The 12,094-nt window shown below is 35.9% G+C and overlaps 1 protein-coding gene across 3 annotated transcripts in view; it reads right to left on the bottom strand.

Moving 5' to 3' along the window:
• The window catches only part of Dpp10 (dipeptidyl peptidase like 10), a 1,509,398-nt gene that overhangs the window by 369,737 nt on the left and 1,127,567 nt on the right, over nucleotides 1-12,094 (bottom strand). The gene's annotated exons all lie outside the window — the stretch shown is intronic.

Genomic DNA, 12,094 nt, shown 5'->3' with positions numbered 1-12,094 from the left:
ATTGCTGTTGTCACAGTGTCTCTTCACAAGCATAGAAACCTTAACTAAGACAATGATGATGATGATGATGACACAAAGTATCAAGATGGCAACATTTAAGTAATTTTATTTCAGAATGGAAATGTGATTGTATTCATTATGGAGAAAACATTAAATATCATAAAGGATTATTGTATTGAGTTTTAGAGTTCAACAAATAATTAAAGAATATTATAGAGTATAAAATGGACTAAAAATTCTTGAGACAGAGATGAGAAAGAAAAAGGAACAAAAAGAAATTTCAAAAACTTATGAAAATTATTTTTCCACTAATGAATGTTCATTGTCCTCTTCAAGATGGTCAACAAATTCAGAACTGATGAAAAAAAAAAAAAAAAAAAACTAAAATAGACTTTGTGAGAATCATATGAAAAAAACAAACAAACAGAAAGGTAATCATGAAAATAGGAAGAGAAAATGACATCACATATATGAGAGTCATTGACTAAGAAGCCATTTAAGCCCTATGGGAAATTCCCTACTTTTGTTAAGCATTAATGAAAAATACTATTTACAAAGAACTCTTCCCTGAGAAAAGCAGAGTGCAGGAATGGGGAAAGTAGGGGTTTTCCAGATATGCAGAGCATCAGAGTACCCATGGCCATCAGACCCTCCCAGGGAGAGACTCTGGGATGGAGGCAGAGAGGACACAGGACAGCAGCTTCAGCCATAGGAAGATGAAAAATAAATTACAGAAGATGACTACATGGACTTATGAAAGGCAGAAAACACTTTTATATAAATCCCTACTATTGATTATAGATAATAGTTGCATAGTCACTAATTATAAAGTAGTATTGGTTGTGTGTGGTATTATATATGACAGCGCTGGAAGCAAACATACAGAGGAGAGAGATGTAATGGAGGGATGGAGGGATTTGTGTGTGTGTACTACTGAAGTAGATATTTAATATATTTAATAAAACACATATATTTTAGGCAATAATATAGAAGCAGGAGCTGGAGAGATAATCTCAGCAGTTAAGAGCACTGACTGCTCTTCCAGAGGGACCGTGTCATTATTGGATTCCCAGCAATGACAAGTCTGTAACTCCTGTTTCAGGGGAGCTGCTGTTGTTCTCTTCTGACCCCATAAACACTGCACACATGTGATACACAGAAATACATGCAAGAGCAACACAGACACACATATTCTTTTTTAATTAAACTACAGACATTATCAAATAAGAAATCTGCATTTCTAATACATAAAGAAACAATAAAAATACAATACACCAGTTTAAAATAGGAAAATAATTTGAACACAGAGAACTGCAAAAAAAAAAAAAAAAAAGTGTGGAACTGGCTAACAGACATCTAAGATCTGCAAGCTTTTTAGTAAATTATAGAAATAGAAATTTAATTTTTTTCATTTACCCATACTCAAGAAAAAAAAGTCTTAAGTGGAAATTTCCAGAAATAGGAAAGTACTGAATTAAAAGTCTGGTTTTTTTTTTCCATTTTACATAACAAGGAAACATCCCATACTATATTTTTCCATCCCATGAAAAATGTCACTCATTCTCTGTGAAATTAATCCATGCTGTGCATGTTATCCACTGTTACTCTTATCAGATATCTTGGTTATAAGACTGACTGTTCAAATGTCTAGATGCTTGGCATTGATGTGTGAGTGAGAAAGGTACCTCATAGCCTTGTGTATTTGATTATCTGTTCTCTACTTATTGCTGCTGTTTGGGAAGGTTATGGAAATTGGAATCTTGTTGGGAAAAGTGGGTCACTTGTGGCAGATATTGAGGGTATATAGAGTAGTCCCAATTTCTTTTCTCCTATTTCCTATATGTGGTGGTTTGAAAGAAAATGGCCCCCAAAAGGAGTGGCACTATTAAGAGGTGTGGCCTTATTAGAGTGGGTGTGGTCTTGTTGGAGGAAGTGGGTCACTATAGAGGTGGGTTTGAGGTCTCATATACGCTCAAGCCACACCCAGTGAGACAGACAACTTCCTGTAGCCTGTGAGTCAAGATGTAGAACTCTCAGCTACCTCTCTAGCGCCATGTCCCTCTGCCTACTGCCATACTCCCTGCCATGATAATAATGGACTAAACCTCTGAACTGTAGAGGGAGCCACCACAATTAATGTTTACATTTATAAGAGTTGCTATGGTCATGGTGTCTTTTCACAGCAATAGAAACCCTAACTAAGACACTATGTAAGGATAAATGCTACCAGCCAGCTTATTTCTGTTGCCATGCTTCTCTGACTCTATGCCTTTGAAACTACAGCCCAAACAAACCTTTTCTTTCTGAAGTTGCTTTTGCCAAGGTATTTTATGACAACAATAGCAAAGTAATAATTACACCTGGGTTCAGGTATCTCTAATTTTATCTAATAAAGATCTCATTGTTCAACAGCTGTGATGCAGGCCACTGAATATATTTGAAGGTAGCTATAAAAGTGCTACTTTTGGACAAAAAAGGGAGAATTTTCAGTTCAATAAGAGTAAGACTCGGCCGGGCGGTGGTGGCGCACGCCTTTAATCCCAGCACTCGGGAGGCAGAGCCAGGCGGATCTCTGTGAGTTCGAGGCCAGCCTTGGCTACCAAGTGAGCTCCAGGAAAGGCGCAAAGCTACACAGAGAAACCTTGTCTCGGAAAAAAAAAAAAAAAAAAAAAGAGTAAGACTCTCGGGTTGAGTTGCTTAGAACTAAAGGAAGGATCAACTTTCTGTCTGAGATGCTATGATGCAGGAATGTGGGCTAACGTGCTGCCAAACCTTACACTGCAGAAGCCATAGGCAGAGCAAGGCAAATGTGTGGCATCTGTGGGCAGAAGATGTGAACTGAAAGTACATTCCATTGCTTCAAAGCAGAGACAACTCTGTAGCCTATACTGGCCGAAAACCTGCTAAGCAGCCCAGGCTGAATGGGTTTTGACAGACATGGGCATATATACCAGGCTAAACCTCATATTTAAACTAGATCATTTGTTTCAGATCAACACAGGGAAACGGGAAAGAGCCTGGAGTGAAGATGAACAGTAATAAATATTGCAGAGTGGTGGGAGAGGGATAGTGTTCATGGCTGTGTGTGTTTGTGTATATGTGTGGTTGTGAAAATGAAAGAGAGAGAAAAAAAAGACAGAGAAAAAAGAGACAGAGAGCACAGATTGAGATACAGAGAAAGTGAGATAGAAAGAGATCACACACAAAACTCAGTGTTATTTGGAAAGAAATAATTGTGGCATGGGTAGTAGAGATTGAGACATTTAAATTATGATAAAAATCCAATTTGGTCAAATTAAGGCAACTGAAATAATTAAAACCGCACATTGCTCTTTTTCTCTCAAATGTGTGTGGTCATATTTTCCTGATTAGATGGTGCTAAAACACATAGTTCAATTATTAGACACCTGCAAGTAGATCTACATCTGTCTATCTATCAATTAATCCATCCATCTATCTATCTACCTACCTACCTATCTATCTATCTATCTATCTACTATCTATCTATCTATCATCTATCTATCTATCTATCTATCTATCTATCTATCTATCTATCTATCTATCTATCTAATCTATCTATCTATCTATCTATCTATCTATCTATCTATCTATCATCTATAGTCTGTTTGTCACCTATTAATCCTTTAGGTAGCTAATATTGATCTACCTAACAGATGTGTGTGTGTGTGTGTGTGTGTGTGTGTGTGTGTGTGTGTAATTAAAGCACATTTTCTGGTGTTTGTTAAAGTATTTATGGCAATTTATTTTTTAAAAACAACAACAAATAACCAGTCAAACAAAAAGCTCACAACGTTTTCTTGGCTGATGGAAAGGTGACTCAGTTGCTAAGAGCACTGGCTGCTATTCCAAAGGCCCTGAGTTCAATTCCCAGCACCTACATGGTGGTTAACAATCGTATATAACTCCAGTTTCAGGGATTTTGGTTTCCTCAGGTAATGCAGAGACATACATCCTGGCAAAATGCCTATACACATTAAACAAAAATTAAGTCTTAAAATAAAATTTTCCTTATGTTATAAACCATTAAGAGTGGGAACTAACTGTGCTACAGTTCCCCCAGTGTTCTTGAATGATAGCGCTCAGTGCTAGACATATAGAGAGCTTCATTTGTGTAATTGTGTATTAAAAAGAACAAATACAATAATAAATAAGAAAAACTAAAATACCAAACAACATTTCTTTTATATCTTAGACTTTTTAAAAATGACTTTGAAAGCCGAGCAGTGGTGTCAAACACCTTTAATCCCAGTACTTGGGAGGCAGAGGAGGTGGATGAGTCTAGCCTGGTCTACAAAGTGAGTTCCCGGACAGTCAGGACTATCCAAGGAAACTCTGTCTCGAAAAAACACAAACAAACAAGTCTTTGGAAGAGATTTTGGGTGTGTTAGAAATGACACTGGATAAGAAGTCAAGCTATTTTTTCCCTTCCTCTCAAGGCTGCTCTAGATGTCTGTTTTTCTAAGCCTCAATTTCTTGATAAACAGTCGCGGGAGCTGAGAAAGCTTTGTGACAGTATGATGGACTGCTATTATCAATCTGTGCTTGCCAAAATCCAGAGCCTCCTTGAACTCATGTGTCTCACAAGCAGAGTCAATATTAATTTACTATGTTTCCACTATGCTTTCAAAATGTATGTGTTTTTTGCACTAGGAGGTTTCAGAATCCACCCTCCCCCACCCCACACAGGGTTCTGCATCACTTAGCTACAGAGTTTGAACATTCCCAAGGGCCAAAAGAGAGGGAGAGTCGTATTACCAGCTTCAGAACTCTCAATTGTCTCTTGAAAATGTATTTTGTTTGCCTAAATCACCATAAATGAATATACAATTGGATATATGACTGCATAATTAATATCAGCTTTTAATTTCATTTTATTAAAATTATTGATTTTATCTTTCTTTCTGAAATAGGGTCTCATTCTGTATCTCAGGCTGACCTAGAATTTATTCTACTTTTCCTTTCTTAGGGTCTTGAGTCCTGGATTACAGGTACAAGTGATCATGTTCATATATTATCATTATCTTACTTAGTAGAGGACTACACATATATACTATTACACAATTATTCTACATGAATATTATGCAAAGACTAAATCAAGACACTTAACATGATTTTAAGCCAACTTATCTGTTAGTCTTGGCAGTAAGACATTAGAAATATATTCTCCATACTTCCAAAATACACATTATCATTAACTGTGGTCACCCAACTGTGCAATAAATCTAAAAACTTACTTTCCTGTCTAAGTCAAACTTCCTCCAATGAACATTCTTTAAAAGTTTTAATTAGCTTTCCATGACTTGGAGTTAGCCATATGTGAAATTATTCAGAAGTTAAATGAAAGGCTGAACCAACCATCAGATGGCCAAAGGTTTCTAAATACAGTATCAGATTGCTCCAAATTGACTGGTGTGGCTACATATTGGAATGCTAGCTTCTCAGGAGGTCAATATTCAAAGCAATGGCAGATTCTGACTCATGTTATCATCCAGCTCTTACCTGATGTACACCTTCAGCCTCAGATGGACCAAAGGAAGACCTACACGAAGGCAGTTGTTGGAAGTCTAAGTATTACTGCACATCTCCAGGATAACATTAAGAAGAAGGAGTCCTAAGCTCTCATTTAAATGTTTAAGCAGGTTTTGTCTAATAAAGGAAAATGACATTCATTCCAACCTCTTAGTTTGATCAAAGGAAGATGTTCAAATGTATTTATTTGCTGGGTTTATTAATAACAATGGACACTATTAATAATGCTTTCATTTAAATGTATTTATTATTATTATTATTATTATTATTATTATTATTATTATTATTGTATGAGAGAGAGAGAGAGAGATGTACGTTGGGGTGACTGTGACATAGCATCTGTGTGGAGGACAGAAGACAGCCCTGTGAAGTCAGTTCTCCTTTCCATTTTACACAGGTCCTAAGGACAGAACTCAGGTTTGCATTCTTGCATGCAAGTCTCTTTACCAAATGACTCACCTTATCTGCCCTTGAGAATAACTCCAACTGCATTGTCCTGGTGAGTGATACCTTCGCAGAATTTACCCTCTAGGTTATTCTTAATAATAATTTAGGGTGGAATATTTGGATATATTTTAGCCTCATTCTCCTCAAAGGAAGGCATTTGTGTATAACTCTGACCAAGCTATAACATACTGTCCTTGAAATACAATGAAGTATCTTCTCATATTTTAAAATAAAATTTAAAAATAAATGTGTGCACAAGATGTGTATGGAGACAAACAAAACTTCCAACACTGATTTTCTCCTTTTATGTTCATCATTCTGAAAACTGTATCATAATTCATTTTGTATTCACAATGGCACAACAAAGAACACAATAAAGAATATCATAACCATTATGAAAGTTTATAAGCCAAGAGCCTTAATGTAGACTGATACCATTTATATGCTCCAAAAGAAATACACACTCACTAGATTTAGTCTGTGTTACTATTTTTGTAATAGTCAATAGACAGTTGAACCAAGTCTGTCTAGCTACAATTTTTCTTGGAATACATTCTCTTCCAACATATGACTTTAGTTCATATTGAGATCAATTTTAATGAATTTATTTAAACATGTCTTTTAAGACTTATTTTCATTGTTTTAATTATGCATTAGTATGTATGTCTGTAGGTGGGTATTTACACACAAGTACTGGTATTCACAGAGGCCAGAAGTATTATATTCCCTGAAGCTGGAGTTACAGAGGGTTGTAAGCCACCAGATATGGGTGCTGGGAAATAAACCTGGGTCCTCTGGAAGAGCAGCAAGTGCTCTAAATCACGGATCTGTCCCTCTAGCCCCTTAAAATATATTTTGAAAGGTTAAAATGCATACACTCATTTCTTGGTTATTAATCTCTATAGTAGGAATCCTCTTAATACTTAGGTACATGAAACTTGGATACATATATATTTCCAAGCCTTTTTTAATTTCTGAAAGTGATTGGACAGAATGACATATGGCTTTTGTTTGTTTGTGTAAGACTACTGCCAATGTTCACATTGTCAATAATAAAAAGATCACAGCCAACACATAGGTTATGTTTGTGATGTCGCTCTGCATGATCTTTTGTATGAATTATTTCTGGCTCTAGAAATAACACATAAATAACTAGACTGGTTAGGAAGAGTTTTGGAGCTAAAACTTTTTCATCCTAATATTTAGGGAATGGTAAATTTTCAGGACTCTTCTTCCTTAGAGGTTCACCTACCTCAACTCACAAAGAATGCCATGGGGCCATTAATTTATGGAAATTATGTATTTTTGACAGCTATGCCCAATATTATTCTGACTCAGATTCCTCAACCCACCATTACATTACACAACTTAAAATAACCAGTAATCATATTTAAGATATGTTTAAAATATGGAAGGAAAACGTGGTATCAAATTGTCTTAATTTTAAAAGAAAATTAGGAGCTTGACATGATATGGGTGTAACACACTCTTACTGCTCTTGAAGAGGGGACAAAAGTTGGGTTCCCAACATCCACATAAGGCAGCTCACAACTACCTATGACTCTAGCTCCAGGGGATCTAATGGTGTCTTCTGAACTCCATGAACAATGAACACTCATGGTATACACATAGACACCAGAATAAAAGTAAAAAAGGCTTTTTAAAACTAGATAACTTGCCATATTTTAGTGTAACATGTTTTCTAAGCCTCAGACTATTCTGCTATGCACTGGAAATAATATTTATCAATAAAGTTTCTCAAATGGTTTGCTACTATTTTATTAGAAAACTTTTCATTTTATTAGAAGCCCTTACAGTTATAATTATTATCATGATTATTTACAGCTACAAGTAAAACATTTCTCATTACACAAAGAAATTACTTCTTAGTTCTGATAAATTCTTTTTAATAAAATAACTCAGGAGAGATGCTAAATCAAAATATTAACCTAATAGAACAATACTATCTTAGTGTTGGAAGAAAATGGTTTTAAAAAAATCTTTTGAAACTATATCTATGTACCTTGCTTTTTGTTTCCTGTCTCTCAAGTTTTGGTTAACTAGTTGCAGCTAAACATTGGTTTACTTTTTCCCAACTTTTACTTTTCTCCCTTATCTCCATTGCATTCTAACCCTGCTGTGAGTCATAAACTGTTGAACTGGATTGTGTCACTTATGCATTTAAGGACCCTCTGCATCATAGACTAATAGTAATTTCAACATTTGCTGAATGTGGCTGTGCTAAGATTTACAGGTAAAAGAGGAGAATAGGAATAGACATAACAAGAATTTTAAAAGAGTAAGTCACAAGCATAGTTAAAATGCATTAATTAGCACATGGAGGATATATTAATGAGCTGAGATGGAATACTATGCACTAATTAACTAACACATGGAATATATATAATGAGGTGAGATGGAATACTATGTACTAATTAGTTATCACACAGAGGATATAATAATGAAATGAGATGGAATACTATGCACTAATTGATTAGCACATATAGAAAATATTAAGGTGAGATGGAAGAGTATGCACTAATTATCACATGAAGAAATGAAATACTATGCACTAGCAACACAAGACTTGGGATGATACAATGATAAACTCAAAAGTTTTTTCTTGGGATGTTAAGGGCCCTAAAAAATAACTAATAATTTATAAAGGAAATAAAAACAATTTATGATAAAAATAAATATTTCATTCATGTAAACTAGGTAACACAACTACCAGTAATCAGTCCCACACAAGAATATTCCCACATTGGAGCTCAAGACCTAACCTCACAAATTTGACTGGGTGACAACAAGCTCCTTCCAAAGGTTACCTACAGGGAAAGAAAACACTGAAAATGTGTATGATCTTTGTTTCCTAGAGGAATGCTACAGAATATCAACCACACTGATTTCACTTTGGACTTCATGATCATACCCTTACCATGACCAATCCCCTCTTCCTTATTACTATCTTATCCTATGGAGAGCTTTCTTTCCACTATTATACAGTCTCTCAATGGATCTTGTACCTTCACTCATGTCCCTGCAGACCAGTGGTCCTTCACCTGGTGAAAAAATGCTAAAGCTGCCTTATGATTCTTTCTATAATCTTTCATGAAGGTTGACATTATCTTCCCAAAGGAGGTTCATTCTCTTAGACAGTAGACAATGCCTTTTATATAATTTCTCTCTCCCCTGTGTTCTATGAAGTGTGGGATCCACAGATAAGTAGGAATTGTTTTATTATCTTAAAGCAAAAATGTCATTATTCTTTCTTATTTACTAACTTTATTGTAATTTTATTTTTTGTGTGTACATTTGTGAATGTTCTTACATATGTGGATGTTAGATATGTGGAGGTCAAAGGACAATTTGCATGAGTAAGTTCTCTCCTAACACCATATGGGTCCCAGCAGGGATGAAACACGAGTCTTCATGCTCTGTGTGTGCTGCTAGCCACTTCATTGTTCCTAATGACTCAATTATTTACACACACACACACACACACACACACACACACACACACACATTTATAACTGTCAGTTACTTAATGGCTTTCTCTCCATGGTTTGTTCAGCCTCTTCTCCTTGAAAAAAAAAAGTTTATCTTGTATGTAGGTGATTTGTCTACATGCATGTATGCCAGAGAATCAAGTACAGCCTAGTGTATACTAACAGGAGAAGAGGACATCAGATCCCCTGTAACTGGAGTTACACAGTTGAAGCCACCATGTAGATGATTGAAATGAAACCCAGTTCCTCTGGAAAAGCATTCAATGCTCTTAACCGCTAAGCCTCCTTTAGTATATAATCCAGTACCAACCTTTGGTAGTTTAAATGTAATCAACCCTCATAATCTCATAGGAAGTGGGGCTATTAAAAGGGGTAGCCTGTTGGAGTAGATGTGGTCTTTCTCGAGGAAGTGTGTCACTGTGGAGGCAAGCTTTGAGGTCTCACTTATGCTCAAGATGTCACCCAGTGTGTCAGTCTACTAGCTGTTGCCCTCTAAAAAAGATGTAGGTAACACTGTCTGCCTACATGCTATGCTCCCCACCCTAAAGATAATGTACTAAACCTGTGAAACCGTAAGCTGTCATCTCAATTAAATGTTTTCTTTATACGAATTGCTGTGGTCATGATGTATCTTCACAGCAATGAAAACCCTAACTAAGCCACACCCATAATGGGCTGGTACCTCCCACATCTAACATCAATCAACATGTTTGACAAGCCCACAGACCAATCTGATGGTGATAGTAATCCTTTACAAGATGTTCCCTCTTCCCCAGGGACTCTAGGAGGTATCAAGATGACAATGAAACTAACCAGACAGACCCCAACAATTATAAAAGTATGCACAGCAATCAATGAGATTCAAGCATAAATAATTGCCTTGCAGCAAAGCAAAGCCAAGGAACAAGAAAGTTCACTGCTGGATCTTAAGAAAGCTTTAAGTGGTAACACAGAGGAGATGTATCATAAAACACAAAGAAAATTAACATCCCTAAACACATTCTATAAAGAGAAAATTACACAAAATTATATAAGATGCAACATAAAAATTTATAGTCCAATTTACCATCTAAATATAGATAAAATTTTCCCAATAAAACATCTGCAAAACAAATTCACAAATGCATTCCTAAGATCATACATGTCCTGGTTGGTTTTAAGTGTCAACATTCATAACCTAGAAACACCTGAAAGGTAAGCCACATACATCAAGATAGTATGTGGGCCAGGCTGTGAAAGACTGTCTTGATTGTTAATTGATATGTGGGTGGTTCCAGCCCACTCTGAGCATCAACATTCCATAGGAAGGTGGTCATGCACTGTATATGTAAATTTTAGCTAAGCATAGGTTTCCCTTTTAGCCAGCAAGCAGCATCCTTGGGTTTCCTAGCTCACTTTGGCTATGAAATGATTTCCTTGGGCAGTAATGTGTAGAGTAGCAATCAGTCCAAGCTTTAGTTCTTCCTTGAGCTCTTCCTTAACTTTCTTTAATGAGAAATTGTCACCTAGTATTGTAAGGAGAACGAACCCCTTGCTCCCTTAAGTTGCTTTAGGTCATGGTACTTTATCACAGCAATAGACAGAAAACTAGAACAATATACCATGACCAAGTAACTTTCATTCTAAGGTTTCAAGATTAGTTCAGCAATATGCAAATGGGTAAACAAAATGCCACACATCAGAGACAAAAATCACAAGATCAACTCATGCAGAAAAATATTAGACAAAGTTTTGGCAAGCTGTTTCATGATAACATCCCTGAAGAAACCAGGAGTAGAAGGAATGTACTTCAACATAAAAAGGCCATATATAGGATGATACCTAACTGTGCCAAATGGGGAAACTGAAAGCATTTCCTCTAAAATCAGAAAAAAACAAACAAAACAAAACTATTTTTCCCAGCCTCACTCAATGTTATGATCAAAAGTCAGTTATAGCAGTGACACAAGAGAATAAAATCAGAATAAATAAGGAAGAATTTTTAATTCTTATTCCTATTGTTTTTCCTATTGCTAGTGACAAAATCTGATACTTAAAAGGCTTTAAAATCTATGCCAGAAAATTCTTAGATTTGATGAACCTATTTAACAAGGTAGATTGCTTGGTTGCTAAAATGTTTCCCTTGCAAATATGAGGCCCTGAATTTAGATTCCTAATATCCATGTAAAAAGTTGCATGTGACAGTGCACACTGGTAATTCCAGGGCTAGAAGAAAGCAGATTGATTTCCGGAGCTTCCTGGCTATCCAGGATAGCAAACTGGTGAGCTCTGGGTTCAGCTAAGGGAACTCATCTCAAATATAATGGGAAAAACAATTGAGAAAGAAGACATCAGATGTCATCTCTGTCCTACAGACACACACACACACACACACACACACACACACACACACACACACACACACAGGAGGGTTGGGGAGAGAAATATACTAACTTAAGAAATAGAATGTATAATAAAGTAACTTAAGGGAGTGAAAGACTGCTATAATAAACCTTCAATATATGGAAGAAAGTAATAAAAGGATGCTAAACCTGTACTAATTGATAGTTAAGATTAATATTTTAAAAAATGACTACATTACCCAAAAC

The sequence above is a fragment of the Peromyscus leucopus genome, chromosome 15, assembly GCF_004664715.2.
Source record: "Peromyscus leucopus breed LL Stock chromosome 15, UCI_PerLeu_2.1, whole genome shotgun sequence".
In the NCBI taxonomy this organism is placed as follows: Eukaryota; Metazoa; Chordata; class Mammalia; order Rodentia; family Cricetidae; genus Peromyscus; species Peromyscus leucopus.
Note: the sequence above shows the minus strand (reverse complement) of the source record. Positions and strands in the feature narration are given on the sequence as shown.